Raw genomic sequence first — 26,744 nt, forward strand, 5'->3', positions numbered from 1 at the left:
ACTCTGTCACACTCAGATGAGAGTGCTCTGAAATTGGAGTAGATCGCCAGAGTGAATTTACCAGCTACATCTATCAACAGTTTTCGCAATGACATCACATTCTATTGAAATGGTTACTTGCATAGTGGAGTCTTTTGTTTAGACATGTAGCATGCTAGCTAAACAATTAACCATAATCCCAACTCATAACATTACTACCCTTGCATGAATCTGCATGTAGCTTACCAAGCAGGTTCCATGTTAGCTAGCTAACGTTAGGCCATAGCTAGCAATGCAAATTACTCTGATATTCGAATAATATTACTACACAGATCATACATGTAACTTTAGCTAGTGAGACAGCTAATGTTAGTTAGCTAGCTAACAGTAAACTTTAACTTGAAACTAAAACAGCTTACTCGTATACATGGATGGATGCTTCTACCTCTCTGTCACGGATGCCATGGTTGCCCTTAGTTTGAAGATGTAATCCGTAGGTGTTTTCTCCATCTCCTTAGCTATCATTCTCTAATTCCACTGATTTCGACAACATCCGCTGAATTGCAGAGCGCCAAATTCAAATTAAATTACTACAAATATTTAATTTTCATGAAATCACAAGTGCAATATAGCAAAACACAGCTTAGCTTGTTGTTAATCCACCTGGCGCATGTCAGATTTCAAAAATCTTTTCGGCGAAAGCATACCAAGCGTTTATGTAAGGACATCTCTCTCAGCAGACAAAACATTACAAACACTAGCAGCCAAGTAGATTGGTCGCAAAAGTCAGAAAAGCAATAAAATGAATCGCTTACCTTTGATGATATTCGGATGTTTGCACTCACGAGACTCCCAGTTACACAATAAATGTTCCTTTTGTTCCATAAAGATAATTTTTATATCCATAATACCTCAATTTGGTTGGTGGGTTATGTTCAGAAATCCACAGGCTCGACCTGGCATACGAAAATTCCAAATAGTATCCGTAAAGTTCGTAGAAACATGTCAAACGATTTTTATAATCAATCCTCAGGTTGTTTTACAATATATAATCGATAATATTTGAACCGTACCTTCTTCAATAGGAGAGAGAGAGAAAATGTCTGCTCCAAGCTGTTGCGCATGCAAAACGCTGCTGGCACCCAGCCATCCAGGTTTTCGCCTGCAATATCAGTTATGTTATACTCACAGACAATATTTTGACCGTTTTGGAAAACTTTTGAGTGTTTTCTATCCTAATCTGACAATTATATGCATATTCTAGATTCTGGGCCTGAGAAATAGGCAGTTTCATTTGGGTACGTTTTTCATCCAAACATCAAAATACTGCCCCATAGACTCAACAGGTTAATTATTATGATTACCTCATATCAGTCTCATTCTGAACGTCGTTGACTTCAAATCTGGACAAATCTTACTCTGCATGATGATTCATCAATACACAAATTGGCTTAATTATTTATTTACTAACTAACTAAATAATCAGAATTACTTAAACACACACACAGGATAGATTATACATTGATTACTAACATGGTCCCTAGTGGACTAACCCGATAAGACGGCTTGGTACACAATGAAAAGGGAGGGGCATGTAAGGCGAGGGAGAGACAGAGAGAGTCAACTTATCGTACATACAGTTGGAAAACTATGCTGATGGGAATGTGAATACTTTGCACATGAATGACTGCTCATTAAAAAATAATTGCAATGTATATATATTTACGCTTGTATATCTTTGTCATCTCTCTCTGTTGAAATTGCCCAGTCCATCTATGGAGAGTAAGTTCGACAGAAAGTCTCTGGTTGTTTAAATCTCTGGTTGTCCACCAGAGGTCACCATGTCCTTTGTAATCGTAGCTTCTTGGTCTTGGAGTATCTGTTAGAAAGGATCCCTCCAGAATGTGCACCATGTGGTTTGTTAGAATAGTTCCTTTATAAGTAACTATAGTAGTGAAGTTAAATTGTTCTTTGTCTCTTGTCTTCGGTCGAGTTTGATATAGTCTTTGCCTTCACTTGTCGAGAGTCTGAGGGTCTTACCATTTTCTGGTCTTGTAGTTTTTAAACCATTTGTCACATTCAGCTTGAGCAGTACATTGGCTGGTCTCAATGGTTGATTATTCAGGGTACAGATTGAAACACTACACACCGGTAGGAACCTGGCATGTTTTGGTCTAATGTAAATTTCGTTAAGAGTCCTTTTATAAGCACTCTGGAAAAAGGGGCGTTCCATCCTTTTGGCATTCAAATCAAATCAAATTTTATTTGTCACATACACATGGTTAGCAGATGTTAATGCGAGTGTAGCGAAATGCTTGTCTTACGTCTGTGCTCATGTAGGTGTGGTTACTGACTGGGTAAAACTTTACATGAAAACAATTATCTAATTTAGATAGATAAAATCACATTTCATCTTATCGCAAATAGTTGAATCATATAAGTTCTACAACATTTAGATGTAACTCTGACATATACATTGTGAAAGCTCTTAAAGTTACAATGTTTCCATTATGATGTCACCAAACAATAAATGATCTGACATGATTGTTCTTTAAGTCTCACCTGAGCATTTCCCACATTCTTTGTGTTAGGAATATTTTTCATTATCCACATTTGGATGTTGTAGTTTTGGCGGGAAGAATCTCCTTGTAACAAAGGGTTCTTTCCCTTCAATACTGTATGGTCAGGGAGTGACCATTTCTGCAAGGTATTTGCAAAATTCATAAAACTGGCCATGCAGTATTAGATTAGACAACAGAAAAGAATAGAATAGAATAGAATATAAAACACATAATATTGTAGAATAGAACAGACCGTAATAGAATGGAGTAGAATATAAAAAACATGATATTATAGAATAGAATATAATAGAATAGAATAGAATAGAATATAATAGAATAGAACACAATAGAATATAATATAATAGAACATAATACAATATAATAGAATAGAACATAATATAATATAACAGAATATAACATAATATAATAGAACATAATATAATATAATATAACAGAATATAATAGAATAGAATAGAATAGAATATAATATAATAGAATAGAATAGAATAGAATAGAATAGAATAGAATATAATATAATAGAACACAATAGAATATAATATAATATAATACAATAGAATATAACATAATAGAATAGAATAGAACATAATATAATAGAACATAATATAATAGAACATAATATAATAGAACATAATAGAATAGAATATAATAGAATAGAATATAATAGAATAGAAGATAATATAATATAATATAATAGAACAGAATATAATAGAACATAATAGAATAGAATATAATAGAATAGAAGATAATATAATATAATATAATAGAACATAATAGAACATAATATAATAGAACATAATAGAATAGAATATAATAGAATAGAATATAATAGAATAGAAGATAATATAATATAATATAATAGAACAGAATATAATAGAACATAATAGAATAGAATAGAATAGAATAGAAGATAATATAATATAATATAATAGAACAGAATATAATAGAACATAATAGAATAGAATATAATAGAACATAATAGAATAGAATAGAATAGAAGATAATATAATATAATAGAACAGAATATAATAGAACATAATAGAATAGAATATAATAGAATATAACAGAACATAATAGAATAGAATAGATTATATAGAAGACAATATAATATAATATAATAGAACAGAATATAATAGAACATAATAGAATAGAATATAATAGAATATAACAGAACATAATAGAATAGAACATAATATAATAGAATAGAATAGAATAGAATAGAATAGAATATAACATAATAGAATAGAATAGAATAGAATATAATAGAATACAATAGAATATAACATAATATAATATAATAGAATAGAATAGAATAGAATATAATAGAACATAACATAATATAATAGAATATAATAGAATAGAAGATAATAGAACATAATATAATAGAATAGAATAGAAGATAATAGAACATAATAGAATATAATAGAATATAATAGAATATAATAGAATATAATAGAACACAATAGAATATAATATAATATAATATAATAGAATATAATAGAATATAATAGAATATAACATAATAGAACATAATATAATAGAATATAACATAATAGAATATAATATAATAGAATATAATAGAATATAATAGAATATAACATAATATAACATAATATAATAGAATATAACATAATATAATAGAATATAATAGAATATAATAGAATATAACATAATATAATAGAATATAATAGAACATAATATAATATAATAGAATATAATAGAACATAATATAATATAATATAATATAATAGAACATAATAGAATATAATAGAATAGAATAGAACATAACATAATATAATAGAATAGAATAGAATAGAAGATAATAGAACATAATATAATAGAATAGAATAGAAGATAATAGAACATAATATAATATAATAGAATATAATAGAATATAATAGAACACAATAGAATATAATATAATATAATATAATAGAATAGAATATAATAGAATATAATAGAATATAACATAATAGAACATAATATAATATAATATAATATAATACAATAGAATATAACATAATATAATATAATAGAACATAATAGAATAGAATAGAAGATAATAGAACATAATAGAATAGAATAGAATATAATATAATATAATATAATAGAATAGAATATAATATAATATAATATAATAGAACATAATATAATAGAATAGAACATAATAGAACATAATAGAATATAATAGAACAGAATAGAATAGAATAGAAAAGAATAAAACATAATAGAATAGAATAGAATAGAATAGAAGATAATAGAACATAATATAATAGAACATAATAGAATAGAATAGAATAGAACATAATAGAACATAATATAATAGAACATAATATAATAGAACATAATATAGTTGAATGGAGTAGAATATAATATAATAAAGTAGAATTATAACAGAAACTAATATAATACATTTAGTTGACAGTCCTGTTCGGCAATGAAGCTTGCAAACAATGATACACAGTAGTGCAATAAAGCGTATTGGTTTTGAGACTTCTCATGGCAGGCCACTGTGGTATGTTTTTCAGGATGGTTGTGTTTGAGAGTGAATCCCCTCTCTCTCTCTTTCCCTCTCTGAGCCTGGACAGCTGGCCAGATGGATCTTTACACAGACAGTGTGTTTTGGCTCAGACCTGTATCCTGGACTCTCTTTTCAAAGGAGGTTTAAGATGCAAGAGAATGAATGAAGTTGATTGTGCTAAAGGTTGAAACACAACACACCGCAAAATTAGATGACATTTTGACCATTTAATAATAGTAAATATTATTATTTACTCATAATGGAAGTAATTAAAGGGTTGAAGAAAAAGCCTTACTCACACAGAATGGGTCCCAAGGACTGCAGTTGAGAAACCTTCTCTGTTTCAGGGAGAAAGAAAGCATCATAATTACCAGACCAGCTGGGACATGTCCAGACCCACGGTCCATTTTGAACTCTGATTGGCTGATAGGGTTGATATACAGCCCACAGTGACCAATAACGTGGTCTGTACCACTGGGAAATCCCCACCCATCATAGTGGAGTAGAGACGTATGTTTCCCTAGAGCTGTGTGAATGTAGGCCGCTTGTACCCTATGCTCTCACTTGTCCCTGACAAGGTGTCCCTGACAAGGTGTCCCTGAGAGTGGGAGGTCAGGCAGGGGTTGACAGAGACAGAGTTTATAGGAGTACCTGGACAGAGACAGAGTTTCCAGCAGTACCTGGACAGAGACAGAGTTTACAACAGTACCTGGACAGAGACAGAGTTTCCAGCAGTACCTGGACAGAGACAGAGTTTCCAGCAGTACCTGGACAGAGACAGAGTTTCCAGCAGTACCTGGACAGAGACAGAGTTTCCAGCAGTACCTGGACAGAGACAGAGTTTACAGCAGTACCTGGACAGAGACAGAGTTTACAGCAGTACCTGGACAGAGACAGAGTTTACAGCAGTACCTGGACAGAGACAGAGTTTCCAGCAGTACCTGGACAGAGACAGAGTTTACAGCAGTACCTGGACAGAGACAGAGTTTACAGCAGTACCTGGACAGAGACAGAGTTTACAGCAGTACCTGGACAGAGACAGAGTTTACAGCAGTACCTGGACAGAGACAGAGTTTACAGCAGTACCTGGACAGAGACAGAGTTTACAGCAGTACCTGGACAGAGACAGAGTTTACAGCAGTACCTGGACAGAGACAGAGTTTACAACAGTACCTGGACAGAGACAGAGTTTCCAGCAGTACCTGGACAGAGACAGAGTTTACAACAGTACCTGGACAGAGACAGAGTTTCCAGCAGTACCTGGACAGAGACAGAGTTTACAGCAGTACCTGGACAGAGACAGAGTTTCCAGCAGTACCTGGACAGAGACAGAGTTTACAGCAGTACCTGGACAGAGACAGAGTTTCCAGCAGTACCTGGACAGAGACAGAGTTTCCAGCAGTACCTGGACAGAGACAGAGTTTCCAGCAGTACCTGGACAGAGACAGAGTTTCCAGCAGTACCTGGACAGAGACAGAGTTTCCAGCAGTACCTGGACAGAGACAGAGTTTCCAGCAGTACCTGGACAGAGACAGAGTTTCCAGCAGTACCTGGACAGAGACAGAGTTTCCAGCAGTACCTGGACAGAGACAGAGTTTACAGCAGTACCTGGACAGAGACAGAGTTTACAGCAGTACCTGGATGACAGATGAAGTTACAAAGGAGTTACAAGGAAAACAGCCATTACCCTCTGATGGGACATTACCCTCTGATGGGACATTACTCTCTGATGGGACATTACCCTCTGATGGGACATTACTCTCTGATGGGACATTACTCTCTGATGGGACATTACCCTCTGATGGGACATTACTCTCTGATGGGACATTACTCTCTGATGGGACATTACTCTCTGATGGGACATTACCCTCTGATGGGACATTACTCTCTGATGGGACATTACTCTCTGATGGGACATTACTCTCTGATGGGACATTACCCTCTGATGGGATATTACTCTCTGATGGGACATTACTCTCTGATGGGACATTACTCTCTGATGGGACATAACCCTCTGATGGGACATTACCCTCTGATGGGACATTACTCTCTGATGGGACATTACTCTCTGATGGGACATTACTCTCTGATGGGACATTACTCTCTGATGGGACATTACTCTCTGATGGGACATTACTCTCTGATGGGACATTACCCTCTGATGGGATATTACTCTCTGATGGGACATTACTCTCTGATGGGACATTACTCTCTGATGGGACATTACTCTCTGATGGGACATTACTCTCTGATGGGACATTACTCTCTGATGGGACATTACCCTCTGATGGGACATTACTCTCTGATGGGACATTACTCTCTGATGGGACATTACTCTCTGATGGGACATTACTCTCTGATGGGACATTACTCTCTGATGGGACATTACCCTCTGATGGGACATTACCCTCTGATGGGACTATTGGCTAAGTTCTCTCTCTTCCTCTGTTCTCAGGCCACAGAACCCCATTATAAAAACACTCTGTCGCTCTCTCATCCCATCTGATCTTATTGTTATCCTCTATCCCCTACCAGTCACCCCTCTCTACCTCTCCATCCCACCCTTCTCTACCTCTCCATCCCACCCTTCTCTACCTCTCCATCCCACCCTTCTCTACCTCTCCATCCCACCCTTCGCTACCTCTCTCATACCCCTTGCCTGCTGGGAAATATATATACAGTCACAACTTGTTTTTCCATCTCCCATTTATTCCCCCCCCCCCCCCCCGTAATACTGCACCGCTCTCTCTCTCTCTCTGCCCAGTCTTTCTCTGCCCAACCCCCCCCCCCCCCCCTCTCCCTGCCAGTCCTTTGTGTAGCTCAGACTGAGCAGGGTGCAGGAATGCAGGGGGACACCGAGTGGCTCAGGGAACACAGAGAGGCAGAGGGACAGAGAGACAGAGAGAGAAACATAAACAACACCACTGGACAGCATGGGCCTGCTGCCCTGAGAAAGAAAGAAAGAAAGAAAGAAAGAAAGAAAGAAAGAGAAAGATAGAAAGTGTGTGTGTGTGTCTTAATTTAGCTTTCCCGTATCTGAGGATTTTATTTCCTCCAAACCACACATACACTAGGGCTGTGACCTGGGCAGACAAAGCAGTCTCTGTGTGGTGGGATTAATTCTCTCTGGTTAACAGATATCCCCTCGGAGCCTCTCCCTCTACTAATGCATCCCAGTAAACTATTACTGCTACCTCTCTCTCTCTCTCTCTCTCTCTCTCTCTCTCTCTCTCTCTCTCTCTCTCTCTCTCTCTCTCTCTCTCTCTCTCTCTCTCTCTCTCTCTCTCTCTCTCTCTCTCTCTCTCTCTCTCTCTCTCTCTCTCTCTCTCTCTCTCTCTCTCTCTCTCTCTCTCTCTCTCTCCCCCCCTCTCGTATTATTTAAAACATTTTCAACCTCTCCCATCTATCTCCAAAGACCATCCAGTCCCAGCCTTCAGCTCCCCTCAACCCCTCCATCTATCTATTACCACCATCCAGTCCCATCCTTCAGCTACCCTCAACCCCTCCTATCTATCTCTGACCACCATCCAGTCCCATCCTTCAGCTACCCTCAACCCCTCCAATCTATCTCAGACCACCATCCAGTCCCATCCTTCAGCTACCCTCAACCCCTCCCATCTATCTCTGAACACCTTCTAGTCCTTCAGCTACCCTCAACCCCTCCCATCTATCTCTGAACACCTTCTAGTCCTTCAGCTCCCCTCAACCCCTCCTATCTATCTCTGACCACCATCCAGCCCCATCCTTCAGCTACCCTCAACCCCTCCCATTTATCTCTGACCACCATCCAGTCCCATCCTTCAGCTACCCTCAACCCCTCCCATTTATCTCTGACCACCATCCAGTCCCATCCTTCAGCTACCCACAACCCCTCCCATTTATCTCTGACCACCATCCAGTCCCATCCTTCAACTACCCTCAACCCCTCCATCTATCTCTTACCACCATCCAGTCCCATCCTTCAGCTACCCTCAACCCCTCCACCTATCTCTGAAAACCATCAATTTTTTTCTCTCTAATTTCCATACATATTTCATCTGTGCTGTGATGATTCACAAATGTTCTGAACCTTTCTATTAACACCGTTTCTAATTATTGTAAATTAATTATGAATATTTTTACTTAAAGTATTATTATACTATTGATCAATTGAGGTTTTCAAATCACCCAGTAGTGCTGCAGAGTTAGCTATCTGCAGAGTTAGCTATCTGCAAAGTTAGCTATCTGCAGAGTTAGCTATCTGCAGAGTTAGCTATCTGCAGAGTTAGCTCCAGGTAAATGTGACTATTCTTCAACCATTCCAGAAACAAGCTACATATGAACAGTACCAAAACAAGCTACATATGGACAGTACCAAAACAAGCTACATATCGACAGTACCAAAACAAGCTACATATGAACAGCACCAAAACAAGCTACATATAAACACTACCAAAACAAGCTACATATGAACAGTACCAAAACAAGCTACATATAAACACTACCAAAACAAGCTACATATGAACAGCACCAAAACAAGCTACATATGAACAGTACCAAAACAAGCTACATATGAACAGTACCAAAACAAGCTACATATGAACAGTACCAAAACAAGCTACATATGGACAGTACCAAAACAAGCTACATATGAACAGCACCAAAACAAGCTACATATAAACACTACCAAAACAAGCTACATATGAACACTACCAAAACAAGCTACATATGAACACTACCAAAACAAGCTACATATGAACAGTACCAAAACAAGATACATATGAACACTACCAAAACAAGCTACATATGAACAGTACCAAAACAAGCTACATATGAACAGCACCAAAACAAGCTACATATGAACAGTACCAAAACAAATTATCTAATTATTTTTTCTCTTTGCAGAATATTCTGCATAGCTGGGATGGTTGTATCCCCGATACATGTATATATCTATTGGTTGCAAGAATTATCTAATGTTTGATCCTTTTACTATTTTCTACATTGTAGAATAATAGAGAAACATCAACACTATGAAACGTGGAATCATGTAGAAAACCAAAAATAAGTGTTTAACGAATCAAGATATATTTTATTTTTGACATTCTTCAAACTAGCCACCCTTTGCCTTGGTGACAGCTTCTGATTCCATCCTATAATGTCCCTAACATCATTACCCCAATTTGTAGTGTTTTAACTTGTTGAGTGTAGGGGGCAGTATTTAGATTTTTGGATGAAAAACGTACCCATTTGAAACCCTATTCTCAGGCCCAGAAACTAGAATATGCATCAAATTGTCAGATTAGGATAGAAAACACTCTAAAGTTTCCAAAACTGTCAAAATATTGTCTGTGAGTATAACAGAACTTATATTGCAGGCGAAAACCTGAGGAAAATCAAACCAGGAAGGGGCTTCTATTTTGAAAGCTCCATGTTCCTTACCCTGCCTTCGCTCCAATTAAAGGGATATCAACCAGATTCCTTTTCCTGTCGCTTCCTCAAGGTGTCAACAGTTTTTAGACATAGTTTCAGGCTTTAAAAAAAAGATGAGCGAGAAAGGTAACATTGCTTCAGTGGATAGCTGGGTGTTCGCATGACTTTTGCTTGCATAACAGAGTGGGGCAGCCATCGTCTCTCCCTCTCCTATTGAAAAAGCGATTGTCCCGGTTGATATACAGTATTATCGATTACATATTTTAAAAACAACATGAGGATTGATTATAAAAAACTTTTGACATGTTTCTGTGGACATTACGGATACTATTTGGAATTTGTCTGCGTTGTCGTGACCGCTCGAGCTTGTGGATTTCTGAATATAACGTGCCAAACAAATGGAGGTATTTTGGATATAAAAATAATCTTTATGGAACAAAAGGAACATTTATTGTGTAACTGGGAGTCTCGTGAGTGAAAACATCAGAAGATCATCAAAGGTAAGCGATTAATTTTATTGCTTTTCTAATTTTCGTGACCAAGCTACTTTGATGCTAGGTGTTCATAATGTTTTGTCTAGTGATCGATAAACTCACACAAACGCTTCGATTGCTTTCATTATAAAGCATATTTTCAAAATCTGACACGACAGGGAGATTAACCGCAAGCTAAACTGTGTTTTGCTATATTGCACTTGTGATTTCATGAACATTAAATATGTTTAGTAATTTTATTTGAATTTGGTGCGCTGCAATTCAGCGGGTGTTGATGAAAATGATCCCGCTAACGTGATGGGGTGCATCAAGAAGTTAACCAGGAATGAATTTACTGCGCTCTCTGGACCTTCACCCTCATTCTCCTGAATTCCGTTAAGCACCAGATTTTCTCACATAGTCTATATATCATCCATCCAGTGTCTTGTTGGTAGAAGTTGGTAGAAATTTGGTAGAAGAAACATGTCTTGTCACCTAAAAACCTCACAAACCTTTACAGATACACAATTAAGAGCATCCTGTCGGGGTGTATCACCACCTGGTACGGCAATTGCGTCGCCAGCAACCACAGGACATTCCAGAGGGTGGTGCGGTTTGCCCAACGCATCACCGGGCGCACACTACCTGCCCTCCAGGACACCTACAGCACTCGATTTCACAGGAAGGCCCAAAAGATAGGATGGGGACAATCAACCACCCAAGTCACAGTTAGGAACACCAGCATTTTGCTACACCCGCAAAAACATCTGCTAAATATGTGTATGTGACCAATAACATTTGATTTGCACCTGCATTACTTGAATGCTTGGGAATTTAGGCTGTGTTTCTGTAGAGCACTTCGTGACATCGGCTGATGTAAGAAGGGCTTTATAAATACATTTGATTGATTGATTGATAACCAGGAGATAGTTGGATGTGTTCTGGCTCTTCATAGAGAAGTGTGTGATGTACCTTGTATTTCTCTGTGTGTGTGGGATTGTGTGTGAGGGAGATGTGTAGGGGTGGGTGGGTGGATGGCATTGTGGGTGGATGGCATTGTGTGTGTGTGTGTGTACCAGCTCTGGCCAGGGTTGAAGCAACAGAAGGCAGGAAATCCAGACTGCCTGTTAGAATAAACCTGCCTCTGTCCTCTCCTCTCCACACCAGAATTAGTTCTGCTCCGGCAACCAGCTCTTTCTGAAAAAGACAAACACACACACACACAAAACCTTGCCTCAAAAGACAACGATTCAACCATTTGCCTTCATTCAGTCCTACTCTAATTGTTCACTCACTTGACTGAACTAAAACACATTATAGGCATTGGTTGAAGCTCAGTTGTTAAATGAAAATATCCCTACCATCATATTGAAGCCAATATGACCCCAATCACTATAACATTTGAAAATCAACTTGATTGATCAACTTGAACACACTCCTCGCCTCTCATCAAGATCTGTCCATTACAGAGAACCACATGCCAGATGTACAGTATAAACAGGGTCGTTATCTATTTAATTTTTAATAGTATTTTTTGCTACCTACTTAGCTCAAATTCTAGACGTGAGATTAAAACAAGACTATAGCGTACATAAAGTGACCATTGGACATAAGTAAATAAAATGCTGTATTGAATAAATTTGTAGGTACAACAGTTTTTATCAAATTGGTAATTTATCGCTCTCATATACTCAGTGATGTCCTTTTTGTAGGATTTTCTGACAAACATCTTTCAACTGAATCTCAAAGTTCTAACAACAGATGTGTTGTTGCTCAAAGTTCTAACGACAGATGTGTTGCTCGGCAACAACACATCTGCTTGCATCATGCTGCCAGTCAGAGCAAGCGTATGCGAACAATGAGAGGCAAATATAGACAGACAGCATATGAGGGTATTCAAGCAGAGGTTAATCAATAAATGCAAAAAAATTACATTTTATTAGCTAGTTAGCTAGCTAGATAACGTTACCTACTTAAAATGTTAGCTTGATTGTACAAAGTCCAGCAGCTAGCCTATGTAGCTAGCTGTAACGAGTGTGCTGAGAGTCGGGAAGCAAGTTCAGGAAGTGAGTGTTTTTAATAAATTAAACGCAACTAAATACAAAACAAGAAACACAAACAATGCACCGACATGACACTGGAACAGAAACAGTAACGCCTGGGGAAGGAAACAAAGGACTGTGAAACGTTGTTGGAAGCTCTGGACTGGGAACTGTCGCTGGAAGCTCTGACCTGTGGAGGCGCACTGGAAGCCTGATCTGTGGGACCGGTACAGGTTGCAATGGACTGAAGACATGCACCTCAGGGTGAGTGCGGGGAGGAGGCACAGGACGTTTTTGACTGTGGAGGCGCACTGGAGGACTGATGCATGGGACCGGTACAGATGTCACTGGGCTGATGACACGCACCTCAGGGCAAGTGCGGGGAAGAGGCACAGGACGTACTGGACTGTGGAGGCACACTGGAGGACTGATGCATGGGACCGGTACAGATGGCACTGGGCTGATGACACGCACCTCAGTGCGAGTGCGGGGAAGAGGCACAGGACGTACTGGACTGTGGATGCACACTGGAGACCTGATGCGTGGGACTGGTATAGTTGGCACCGGGCTGATGACACGCACCTCAAGGCTGGCTACACCCAGTCAGTTTCCAATCTGATGTTCAGAAATTATTTCTCTAAGGGTCTGTCTAGTCTCCATAGCAACCTGGGAATGGAATGTTTGGACCGGCGGTTGGCAGGAGAATAGGAATACCTGGGTTCTTTTCACCTGAGTGTTCTGAGTTCTCGGGAGAATGCTCTGACTGTTCTCACTGTTCAAAGTCGATCTAACCACTCACACAGCAGACTGGTCACTAGAAACGGATGACGATTTCGGACGTTTGAAAAGCACTGGGAGAAAACTCATGACACTTAGACCACTGAGCTTTCACAGTTCACTAGCAAGCCATGAGAAGAGTGGATAATAGTGGATGGAAACAGTGCGTCATTTTTTATGATTTTGTTTTAAGCCTTCCCCAAACCATAGCCCTAACGTTAACCACTCGGACTTAAGACCTAGACTATTAACCCTTTGAGTTGTTTCTGTTTTCCCCCTGTAACCATGTGGAATTAACCCTGTAACCATACAGAACTGACCCTGTAACCATACAGAACTGACCCTGTAACCATGTGGAATTAACCCTGTAACCATACAGAACTGACCCTGTAACCATACAGAACTGACCCTGTAACCATGTGGAATTAACCCTGTAACCATACAGAACTGACCCTGTAACCATACAGAACTGACCCTGTAACCATGTGGAATTAACCCTGTAACCATACAGAACTGACCCTGTTACCATACAGAACTGACCCTGTTACCATACAGAACTGACCCTGTTACCATACAGAACTGACCCTTTAACCATACAGAACTGACCCTGTAACCATACAGAACTGACCCTGTTACCATACAGACCTGAACCTGTTACCATACAGACCTGACCCTGTAACCATACAGAACTGACCCTGTAACCATACAGAACTGACCCTGTAACCATACAGAACTGACCCTGTTACCATACAGAACTGACCCTGTTACCATACAGAACTGACCCTGTTACCATACAGAACTGACCCTGTAACCATACAGAACTGACCCTGTAACCATACAGAACTTACCCTGTTACCATGCAGACCTGACCCTGTTACCATGCAGACCTGACCCTGTTACCATACAGAACTGACCCTGTAACCATACAGAACTGACCCTGTAACCATACAGAACTGACCCTGTAACCATGTGGAATGAACCCTGTAACCATACAGAACTGACCCTGTAACCATACAGAACTGTCCCTGTAACCATACAGAACTGACCCTGTTACCATGCAGACCTGACCCTGTTACCATACAGAACTGACCCTGTAACCATACAGAACTGACCCTGTAACCATACAGAACTGACCCTGTAACCATACAGAACTGACCCTGTAACCATACAGAACTGACCCTGTAACCATACAGAACTGACCCTGTTACCATGCAGAACTGACCCTGTAACCATACAGAACTGACCCTGTTACCATGCAGAACGGACCCTGTAACCTGAACTGACCCTGTAACCATACTGAACTGACCCTGTAACCATACAGAACTGACCCTGTAACCTGAACTGACCCTGTAACCATACTGAACTGACCCTGTAACCATACAGAACTGACCCTGTAACCATACAGAACTGACCCTGTAACCTGAACTGACCCTGTAACCATACAGAACTGACCCTGTAACCTGAACTGACCCTGTAACCATACAGAACTGACCCTGTAACCATACAGAACTGACCCTGTAACCTGAACTGACCCTGTAACCATACAGAACTGACCCTGTAACCTGAACTGACCCTGTAACCATACAGAACTGACCCTGTAACCATACAGAACTGACCCTGTAACCATGAGGAATTAACGCATCAAAAAATCCATAATATGTCTAATGTCGAATGGAAACGATGAGATGTTGTTGCACACAGAGAAGGTCAAGGAGGACTTTTCAGAAAGTGCAAAAGCCAAAAGCGTTGTCAATATATAGAGATTTTTGAAACATAAATCAACATGAGCTTATTTTACTATCTGGGAGATGTCACTGTGTTTACATGTGGGGATATAGCATGTTGATACTGTTGATGAAGTATGTTATCATGTATGAGACTCGCCGTAGGTATTTAAAACCTCTTTGGGCTGCAATCCCGTTGACGGGATGATATGACAACAGCCAGTGAAAGTGCAGGGCGCCAAATTCAAAGCAACAGAAATCTCATCATTAAAATTCCTCAAACATACATGTATCTTATACTGTTTTAAAGGTAATCTTGTTGTTAATCCCACCACAGTGTCCGATTTCAAATAGGCTTTACGGCGAAAGCACCACAAACGATTATGTTAGGTCCGAGCCAAGTCAAAGAAAAACACAGCCATTTTCCCTGCCAAAGAGAGGAGTCACAAAAAGCAGAAATAGAGATAAAAATTAATCACTAACCTTTGATGATCTTCATCAGATGACACTCATAGAACTTAATGTTACATAATACATGTATGTTTTGTTTGATAAAGTTCATATTTATATCCAAAACTCTGAGTTTACATTGACCCGTTAAATTCACTAGTTCCAAAAACATCCAGTGATGTTGCCACATCGATTCGACAGAAATACTCATCATAAATGTAGATGATCATACAAGTTATACACGTGGAATTATAGATATACCTGTCCTAAATGCAACTGCTGTGTCAGATTTTTAAAAAACTTTACGGAAAAAGCAAACCATGCAATAATCTGAGACGGCACTCAGAACAATCAAGTCAAATTAGCCGCCATGTTGTAGTCAACATAAACCATAAATTACATGCTAAATATTCCCTTACCTTTGATGATCTTCATCCGAATGCACTCCAAGGAATGCCAGGTCCACAATAAATGTTTGATTTGTTCGATAATGTCTGTTATTTATGTCCAATTAGCTACTTTTGTTAGCGTGTTTGGTATACATATCCAAACGCTCGTTCTGGTCAGTGTTACGTCGGACAAAAACTTCAAAAAGTTATATTACAGGTCGAAGAAACATTTCAAACTAAGTACAGAATCAATCATTAGGATGTTTTTATCATTAATCTTCAATAAAGTTCCAACAGGAGAATTCCTTTGTGTCTTCAGGAGCCATGGAACGCAGGTCGCTAATCATGTGAAATGAGCATGACCAGAAAATGGCTGACTGCCAGACACCTGATTAATTCGGGTGTCATTCAGTCCCACAACACAGTAGAAGCCTCATTAACATTTCTATAGACAGTTGACATCTAGTGGAATCCTAGGAAGTGAATCTTCATTAATTTCTCAAGGGGATTTCAATAGGAACTGTGTTGAATCATACAGTGCCTTGCGAAAGTATTCGGCCCCCTTGAACTTTGCAACCTATTGCCACATTTCAGGCTTCAAACATAAAGATATAAAACTGTATTTTTTTGTGAAGAATCAATAACAAGTGGGACACAATCATGAAGTGGAACGACATTTATTGGATATTTCAAACTTTTTTAACAAATCAAAAACTGAAATTTTTTTCGGCCCCTTTACTTTCAGTGCAGCAAACTCTCTCCAGAAGTTCAGTGAGGATCTCTGAATGACTAATGATGATAATTACAATCCACCTGTGTGTAATCAAGTCTCCGTATAAATGCACCTGCACTGTGATAGTCTCAGAGGTCCGTTAAAAGCGCAGAGAGCATCATGAGGAACAAGGAACACACCATGCATGTCCGAGATACTGTTGTGAAGAAGTTTAAAGCCGGATTTGGATACAAAAAGATCTCCCAAGCTTTAAACATCCCAAGGAGCACTGTGCAAGCGATAATATTGAAATGGAAGGAGTATCAGACCACTGCAAATCTACCAAGACCTGGCCGTCCCTCTAAACTTTCAGCTCATACAAGGAGAAGACTGATCAGAGATGCAGCCAAGAGGCCCATGATCACTCTGGATGAACTGCAGAGATCTACAGCTGAGGTGGGAGACTCTGTCCATAGGACAACAATCAGTCGTATATTGCACAAATCTGGCCTTTATGGAAGAGTGGCAAGAAGAAAGCCATTTCTTAAAGATGTCCATAAAAAGTGTTGTTTAAAGTTTGCCACAAGCCACCTGGGAGACACACCAAACATGTGGAAGAAGGTGCTCTGGTCAGATGAAACCAAAAGTGAACTATGTTTGGCGTAAAAGCAACACAGCTCATCACCCTGAACACACCATCCCCACTGTCAAACATGGTGGTGGCAGCATCATGGTTTGGGCCTGCTTTTCTTCAGCAGGGACAGGGAAGATGGTTAAAATTGATGGGAAGATGGATGGAGCCAAATACAGGACCATTCTGGAAGAAAACCTGCAAAAGACCCCTAGACTGGGACGGAGATTTGTCTTCCAACAAGACAATGATCCAAAACATAAAGCAAAATCTACAATGGAATGGTTCAAAAATAAACATATCCAGGTGTTAGAATGGCCAAGTCAAAGTCCAGACCTGAATCCAATCGAGAATCTGTGGAAAGAACTGAAAACTGCTGTTCACAAATGCTCTCCATCCAACCTCACTGAGCTCGAGCTGTTTTGCAAGGAGGAATGGGAAAAATTTCAGTCTCTCTATGTGCAAAACTGATAGAGACATACCCCAAGCGACTTACAGCTGTAATCGCAGCAAAAGGTGGCGCTACAAAGTATTAACTTAAGGGGGCTGAATAATTTTGCACGCCCAATTTTTCAGTTTTTGATTTGTTAAAAGAGTTTGAAATATCCAATAAATGCCGTTCCACTTCATGATTGTGTCCCACATGTTGTTGATTCTTCACAAAAAAAGACAGTTTTATATCTTTATGTTTGAAGCCTGAAATGTGGCAAAAGATCGCAAAGTTCAAGGGGGCCGAATACTTTCGCAAGGCACTGTACCAACCTCAGATTTCTCACTTCTCACTTCTCACTTCCTGTTCAGGTTTTTGCCTGCCATATGAGTCCTGTTATACTCACAGACATCATAAAACAGTTTTAGAAATGTCAGAGTGTTTTCTATCCAATACTAATAATAATATGCATATATTAGCAACTGAGACTGAGGAGCAGGCCGTTTACTTTGGGCACCTTATTCATCCAAGCTACTCAATACTGCCCCCCAGCCATAAGAAGTGTTTAAACCATGTCAAATAACATGACTCAATGACAACTGTCAATGGTAGTGCTCTATACAGGGAATTGGGGAGGGGGGGGGGGGTCTGTTTTAGGAGCCAGACATACATTTTAAAAATCCTTTACATATGCTTTCAAATCCTTTAAAGGTATTTTTTCTGTGATCAGGTATTTCCTGTATCATGTTTTGTTAATAAACCATATATCTACAGTTAGTTACGGTTCTCTCTTTATTTCTGACACCACATTTGCATAAGCCATGATTAAAACCAGGAAGTGGTTGGCCCAAGGATTCTAACCTTTATGTTCCAGAATGTAATGATTAGAATCCCGCTGGACCCGTAATTAGGTGGCCTGTCAGCGAGCTAAATTAGGAACCTGCCTGAGCCTGGACTCCTGACAGCTAATGGCTTGGACCTGCCAAAGAGATGACGGAGCAGTCTGCTGAGACTGTATGTCACTCTTACTTCTTAGGTAACACCTTAGGGCTTTTCAATGTGCTACAGATGAAATCATTATTTTACTGACGACGTTAGAGTACAAGACGTAATATCCATGTTATAGAATATCAGTCGTTCAAATCCCTGAAGTAGCAAGATTGTAATGTCCATCTGATTGCTGACTAATCTCCTCTCCTCCTGTCCTCCCATTCACCTCTCCTAACTCTAACCCTGCTGTCCTCCCATTCACCTCTCCTAACTCTAACCCTCCTGTCCTCCCATTCACCTCTCCTAACTCTAACCCTGCTGTCCTCCCATTCACCTCTCCTAACTCTAACCCTCCTGTCCTCCCATTCACCTCTCCTAACTCTAACCCTGCTGTCCTCCCCTTCACCTCTCCAGCCTCTTCTCTCCTCCCCTGCCCTTCACCTCTCCAGCCTCTTCTCTCCTCCCCTGCCCTTCACCTCTCCAGCCTCTTCTCTCCTCCCCTGCCCTTCACCTCTCCAGCCTCTTCTCTCCTCCCCTGCCCTTCACCTCTCCAGCCTCTTCTCTCTTCCCCTGTCCTTCACCTCTCCAGCCTCTTCTTTCCTCCCCTGCCCTTCACCTCTCCAGCCTCTTCTCTCCTCCCCTGCCCTTCACCTCTCCAGCCTCTTCTCTCCTCCCCTGCCCTTTACCTCTCCAGCCTCTTCTCTCCTCCCCTGCCCTTCACCTCTCCAGCCTCTTCTCTCCTCCCCTGCCCTTTACTCCACCCAGCCTCTTCTCTCCTCCACCTCCCCGTCTTCTCCCTAACTTGTAAATGCATGTAGGCCAATAGAGCTAGTACTCCACTAATTCTAATCCTATGGGAAGAGAGGATAACATAGCTAGCTCTGAGGCTTGTGCTAGTACTGTGGATTTGTCTCAGCCTCCAGTATTTATGCTGCAGTAGTTTATGTGTCGGGGGGCTGGGGTCAGTTTGTTATATCTGGAGTACTTCTCCTGTCCTATTCGGTGTCCTGTGTGAATCTAAGTGTGCGTTCTCTAATTCTTTCCTTCTCTCTTTCTTTCTCTCTCTCTCTCGGAGGACCTGAGCCCTAGGACCATGCCCCAGGACTACCTGACATGATGACTCCTTGCTGTCCCCAGTCCACCTGGCCATGCTGCTGTTCCAGTTTCAACTGACCTGAGCCCTAGGACCATGCCCCAGGACTACCTGACATGATGACTCCTTGCTGTCCCCAGTCTACCTGGCCATGCTGCTGCTCCAGTTTCAACTTCCACCTGACTGTGCTGCTGCTCTAGTTTCAACTGTTCTGCCTTATTATTATTCGACCATGCTGGTCATTTATGAACATTGAACATCTTGACCATGTTCTGTTATAATCTCCACCCGGCACAGCCAGAAGAGGACTGGCCACCCCACATAGCCTGGTTCCTCTCTAGGTTTCTTCCTAGGTATTGGCCTTTCTAGGGAGTTTTTCCTAGCCACCGTGCTTCTACACCTGCATTGCTTGCTGTTTGGGGTTTTAGGCTGGGTTTCTGTACAGCACTTTGAGATATCAGCTGATGTACGAAGGGCTATATAAATACATTTGATTTGATTTGATTTGATTTGTAATGGGAGCAGAGGCAAAAAGAGCTAGCTCTGATGCTAATGCTAACAGCACTGAGGGAAGTGGGAGGAGAGGATAGCCCACAGAGGGAGGGACAGACAGCCAGCACAGTGCATGGATCCTCAGTCACTCTCACAGTGCTAAACACACAGAATACTGCAGCCTGCACACAGAGAGAGAGAGACAGAGAGACAGAGAGACAGAGAGAGGGAGGAGTGAGAGAGAGAGAGAGTGAGAGAGTGAGAGAGAGAGAGAGAGAGAGAGAGAGAGAGAGAGAGAGAGAGAGAGAGAGAGAAAGAGAGAGAGAGAGAGAGAGAGAGAGAGAGAGAGAGAGAGAGAGAGAGAGAGAGAGAGAGAGAGAGAGAGAGACAGAGAGACAGAGAGAGGGAGGAGTGAGAGAGAGAGAGAGTGAGAGAGAGAGAGAGAGAGAGAGAGAGAGAGACAGAAAGAGTGAGAGAGAGAGACAGAAAGAGAGAGAGAGGGTGGCACCGAAGGGGAGAGGAGAAGATGCATGGCTCGCAATGTGAGTAGGAGAGAGTTTGTATATTTTAAATGGAGAGTGAGGAAAACTGTTTGTGATCACGGGTGTGTGAGAGACAGTTGAGCGCTGGTGTCCGTGGCTGTATCTGTATCTCTGTGTGTGTGTGTGTGTGTTTTACATGCTCTGTCAGCTATCTGGATTCCTCTATTGACTGAGTAGTGCTACACTGTGTAGTGTAGTGTAACAGTGTTACACTGGAGTGCAGTTACTTGGATGAGAATAGACAGAAAGACAGACAGTCAGCAGTACCAGTAGCTCTTCCTCATGGGACAAAAACATTGGACAGAAGAAAATAAGTAAATAACAGGACTGAGGCTAGAGATACCTTTCTAAATACTCTATATGTTACTTTGGAGTACACTTCACATGGATTGAATGTGTGTGTGTGTGTGTGTGTGTGTGTAGGGAGGGGTGATGTGTTGTCTCTCTGTGTAGGGAGGGGTGATGTGTTGTCTCTCTGTGTAGGGAGAGGTGATGTGTTGTCTGTGTAGGGAGGGGTGATGTGTTGTCTCTCTGTGTAGGGAGGGGTGATGTGTTGTCTGTGTGTGTAGGGAGGGGTGATGTGTTGTGTCTCTGTGTAGGGAGGGATGATGTGTTGTCTCTCTGTGTAGGGAGGGGTGATGTGTTGTCTCTCTGTGTAGGGAGGGGTGATGTGTTGTCTGTGTGTGTAGGGAGGGGTGATGTGTTGTCTCTCTGTGTAGGGAGGGGTGATGTGTTGTCTGTGTGTGTAGGGAGGGGTGATGTGTTGTCTCTCTGTGTAGTGAGGGGTGATGTGTTGTCTCTCTGTGTAGGGAGGGGTGATGTGTTGTCTGTGTGTGTAGGGAGGGGTGATGTGTTGTCTGTGTGTGTAGGGAGGGGTGATGTGTTGTCTCTCTGTGTGGGGAGGGGTGATGTGTTGTCTCTCTGTGTGGGGAGGGGTGATGTGTTGTCTCTCTGTGTAGGGAGGGGTGATGTGTTGTCTGTGTGTGTAGGGAGGGGTGATGTGTTGTCTCTCTGTGTAGGGAGGGGTGATGTGTTGTCTCTCTGTGTAGGGAGGGGTGATGTGTTGTCTCTCTGTGTAGGGAGGGGTGATGTGTTGTCTCTCTGTGTAGGGAGGGGTGATGTGTTGTCTCTCTGTGTAGGGAGGGGTGATGTGTTGTCTGTGTGTGTAGGGAGGGGTGATGTGTTGTCTCTCTGTGTAGGGAGGGGTGATGTGTTGTCTGTGTAGGGAGTGGTGATGTGTTGTCTGTGTGTGTAGGGAGGGGTGATGTGTTGTCTGTGTGTGTAGGGAGGGGTGATGTGTTGTCTGTGTGTGTAGGGAGGGGTGATGTGTTGTGTCTCTGTGTAGGGAGGGATGATGTGTTGTCTCTCTGTGTAGGGAGGGGTGATGTGTTGTCTGTGTGTGTAGGGAGGGGTGATGTGTTGTCTCTCTGTGTAGGGAGGGGTGATGTGTTGTCTGTGTGTGTAGGGAGGGGTGATGTGTTGTCTCTCTGTGTAGGGAGGGGTGATGTGTTGTCTCTCTGTGTAGGGAGGGGTGATGTGTTGTCTGTGTGTGTAGGGAGGGGTGATTTGTTGTCTGTGTGTGTAGGGAGGGGTGATGTGTTGTCTCTCTGTGTAGGGAGGGGTGGTGTGTTGTCTCTCTGTGTGGGGAGGGGTGATGTGTTGTCTCTCTGTGTAGGGAGGGGTGATGTGTTGTCTGTGTGTGTAGGGAGGGGTGATGTGTTGTCTCTCTGTGTAGGGAGGGGTGATGTGTTGTCTCTCTGTGTAGGGAGGGGTGATGTGTTGTCTCTCTGTGTAGGGAGGGGTGATGTGTTGTCTCTCTGTGTAGGGAGGGGTGATGTGTTGTCTCTCTGTGTAGGGAGGGGTGATGTGTTGTCTGTGTAGGGAGGGGTGATGTGTTGTCTCTCTGTGTAGGGAGGGGTGATGTGTTGTCTGTGTGTGTCGGGACAGGTGATGTGTTGTCTGTGTGTGTAGGGAGGGGTGATGTGTTGTCTCTCTGTGTAGGGAGGGGTGATGTGTTGTCTGTGTGTGTAGGGAGGGGTGATGTGTTGTCTGTGTGTGTAGGGAGGGGTGATGTGTTGTGTCTCTGTGTAGGGAGGGTTGATGTGTTGTCTCTCTGTGTAGGGAGGGGTGATGTGTTGTCTGTGTGTGTAGGGAGGGGTGATGTGTTGTCTCTCTCTGTAGGGAGGGGTGATGTGTTGTCTGTGTGTGTAGGGAGGGGGTGATGTGTTGTCTCTCTGTGTAGGGAGGGGTGATGTGTTGTCTCTCTGTGTAGGGAGGGGTGATGTGTTGTCTCTCTGTGTAGGGAGGGGTGATGTGTTGTCTGTGTGTGTAGGGAGGGGTGATGTGTTGTCTGTGTGTGTAGGGAGGGGGTGATGTGTTGTCTCTCTGTGTAGGGAGGGGTGGTGTGTTGTCTCTCTGTGTGGGGAGGGGTGATGTGTTGTCTCTCTGTGTAGGGAGGGGTGATGTGTTGTCTGTGTGTGTAGGGAGGGATGGTGTGTTGTCTCTCTGTGTGGGAGGGGTGATGTGTTGTCTCTCTGTGTAGGGAGGGGTGATGTTTGTCTCTCTGTGTAGGGAGGGTGATGTGTTGTCTGTGTGTGTAGGGAGGGGTGATGTGTTTGTCTCTCTGTGTAAGGGAGGGTGATGTGTTGTCTGTGTGTGTAGGGAGGGTGATGTGTTGTCTCTCTGTGTAGGAGGGGTGATGTGTTGTCTGTGTGGTGTAGGGAGGGGGTGATGTGTTGTCTGTGTGTGTAGGGAGGGGTGATGTGTTGTCTCTCTGTGTAGGGAGGGTGGTGGTGTTGTCTCTCTGTGTGGGGAGGGGTGATGTGTTGTCTCTCTGTGTAGGGAGGGTGATGTGTTTGTCTGTGTGTGTAGGGAGGGGTGATGTGTTTGTCTCTCTGTGTAGGGAGGGGTGATGTGTTGTCTCTCTGTGTAGGGAGGGGTGATGTGTTGTCTCTCTGTGTAGGGGAGGGGTGATGTGTTTGTCTCTCTGTGTAGGGGGGGGGGTGATGTGTTGTCTGTGTGTGTAGGGAGGGGGTGATGTGTGATGTGTTTTTGTCTCTCTGTGTAGGAGGGGTGATGTGTTGTCTGTGTGTGTAGGGAGGGGTGATGTGTTGTGTCTCTGTGTAGGGAGGGATGATGTGTTGTCTCTCTGTGTAGGGAGGGGGTGATGTGTTGGTCTGTGTGTGTAGGGGAGGGGTGATGTGTTTGTCTCTCTTGTGTAGGTAGGGGTGATGTGTTGTCTGTGTGTGTAGGGAGGGGTGATGTGTTGTCTCTCTGTGTAGGGAGGGGTGATGGTTTGTCCTCTCTGTGTAGGGAGGGGTGATGTGTTGTCTCTTCTGTGTAGGGAGGGGTGATGTGTTGTCTGTGTGTGTAGGTAGGGGTGATGTGTGTGTCTGTGTGTGTAGGAGGGGTGATGTGTTGGCTCTCTGTGTAGGGAGGGGTGGTGTGTTGTCTCTCTGTGTGGGGGGAGGGGTGAGTGTTGTCTGTGTGTGTAGGGAGGCGTGATGTGTTGTCTGTGTGTGTAGGGAGGGGTGATGTGTTGTCTCTCTGTGTAGGGAGGGGTGATGTGTTGTCTCTCTGTGTAGGGAGGGGTGATGTGTTGTCTCTCTGTGTAGGGAGGGTGATGTGTTGTCTCTCTGTGTAGGGAGGGGTGATGTGTTGTCTGTGTGTGTAGGGAGGGGTGATGTGTTGTCTCTCTGTGTAGGGAGGGGTGATGTGTTGTCTGTGTGTGTAGGGAGGGGTGATGTGTTGTCTCTCTGTGTAGGGAGGGGTGACATGTGTCTGTGTGTGTAAGGAGGGGTGATGTGTTTGTCTGTGTGTGTAGGGAGGGGGTGATGTGTTGTCTCTCTGTGTAGGGAGGGGTGATGTGTTGTCTGTGTGTGTAGGGAGGGGTGATGTGTTGTCTCTCTGTGTGGGGAGGGGTGATGTGTTATCTGTGTGTGTAGGAAGGGGTGATGTGTTGTCTGTGTGTGTAGGGAGGGGTGATGTGTTGTCTCTCTGTGTAGGGAGAGGTGGTGTGTTGTCTCTCTGTGTAGGGAGGGGTGATGTGTTGTCTGTGTGTGTAGGGAGGGGTGATGTGTTGTCTCTCTGTGTAGGGAGGGGTGATGTGTTGTCTGTGTGTGTGGATGTTTCTCAGCAGCTCTCCATGAAGGTGCTCAGTCTTTTCACCTCTTTTGTTGTGTCTTTGATTCAGGCTTTACAGGGTGGTGCTGGCTGGGGAATGTGGGTCCTACTCAGAACAGGGTGGGTCAGGTTGGCTGGGGAATGTGGGTCCTACTCAGAACAGGGTGGGTCAGGTTGGCTGGGGAATGTGGGTCCTACTCAGAACAGGGTGGGTCAGGTTGGCTGGGGAATGTGGGTCCTACTCAGAACAGGGTGGGTCAGGTTGGCTGGGGAATGTGGGTCCTATTCAGAACAGGGTGGGTCAGGTTGGCTGGGGAATGTGGGTCCTACTCAGAACAGGGTGGGTCAGGTTGGCTGGGGAATGTGGGTCCTACTCAGAACAGGGTGGGTCAGGTTGGCTGGGGAATGTGGGTCCTATTCAGAACAGGGTGGGTCAGGTTGGCTGGGGAATGTGGGTCCTACTCAGAACAGGGGTGGGTCAGGTTGGCTGGGGAATGTGGGTCCTACTCAGAACAGGGTGGGTCAGGTTGGCTGGGGAATGTGGGTCCTATTCAGAACAGGGTGGGTCAGGTTGGCTGGGGAATGTGGGTCCTACTCAGAACAGGGTGGGTCAGGTTGGCTGGGGAATGTGGGTCCTACTCAGAACAGGGTGGGTCAGGTTGGCTGGGGAATGTGGGGTCCTATTCAGAACAGGGTGGGTCAGGTTGGCTGGGGAATGTGGGTCCTACTCAGAACAGGGTGGTGCTGGCTGGGGATTGTGGGTCCTACTCAGAACAGGGGTGGTGCTGGCTGGGGATTGTGGTGTAGAACTCAGAACAGGGTGGTGCTTCTCTTCCTCTCTTTTCACACACTGTACTGGTTCTTCTCTCTTCCNGAGAGAGAGAGAGAGAGAGAGAGAGAGAGAGAGAGAGAGAGAGAGAGATGAGAGAGAGAGAGGAGAGAGAAACACCATGTTTCCCATGCCAATAAAGCCCCTTGAATATTTTTGAATTGAATAGAGAGAAAGAGAGAGACAATAAACATTGATTTCTGTCCCCCTTTTCTCCTTCTATCCTTCCCTCTTTCAGCCCCTGCCCCTCTGCTAATTAACGAAGGTGATGTCCAGTGCTGATACAAAACTAGAGAGAACAAGACAACGAAAGAAGGATGGTCGAAAAGAGGTCAGAGGAGACCAAATTGATCCTTTTTCTCCATGACCCCTGACCCCACAGACGAAGAAAGCAGGAGACAAAGAGAAAGAGAGAGAGGAGATAGAGGGGGGACAGTACCATCCCGTAACCCTCAGGTCCTCAGGAGTAATGTCCCGGGCGGAGCTCAGTGGGTGAGCTGGTGCCCAGGAGGTCTCTGAGATCCTAGCCCGGGAAGGGAAGGCCCCAACGTGGCAGA

The 26,744-nt window shown here is 42.7% G+C and overlaps 1 protein-coding gene across 1 annotated transcript in view; it reads left to right on the top strand.

Annotated features, from left to right (window-relative positions):
* The first annotated feature begins 21,190 nt into the window (after positions 1 to 21,190).
* LOC109883184 (uncharacterized protein KIAA1522 homolog) overlaps positions 21,191 to 26,744 on the top strand; it is a 147,101-nt gene continuing 141,547 nt past the window's right edge. Inside the window, 2 exon segments of the mRNA XM_031789092.1 lie at positions 21,191 to 21,236; positions 26,426 to 26,744. The exon segment at positions 26,426 to 26,744 is cut by the window's right edge and continues 142 nt beyond it. The gene's annotated coding sequence lies outside the window, so the exon portion shown is untranslated.

The sequence above is a fragment of the Oncorhynchus kisutch genome, linkage group LG14 (assembly GCF_002021735.2).
Source record: "Oncorhynchus kisutch isolate 150728-3 linkage group LG14, Okis_V2, whole genome shotgun sequence".
Classification (NCBI taxonomy): Eukaryota; Metazoa; Chordata; class Actinopteri; order Salmoniformes; family Salmonidae; genus Oncorhynchus; species Oncorhynchus kisutch.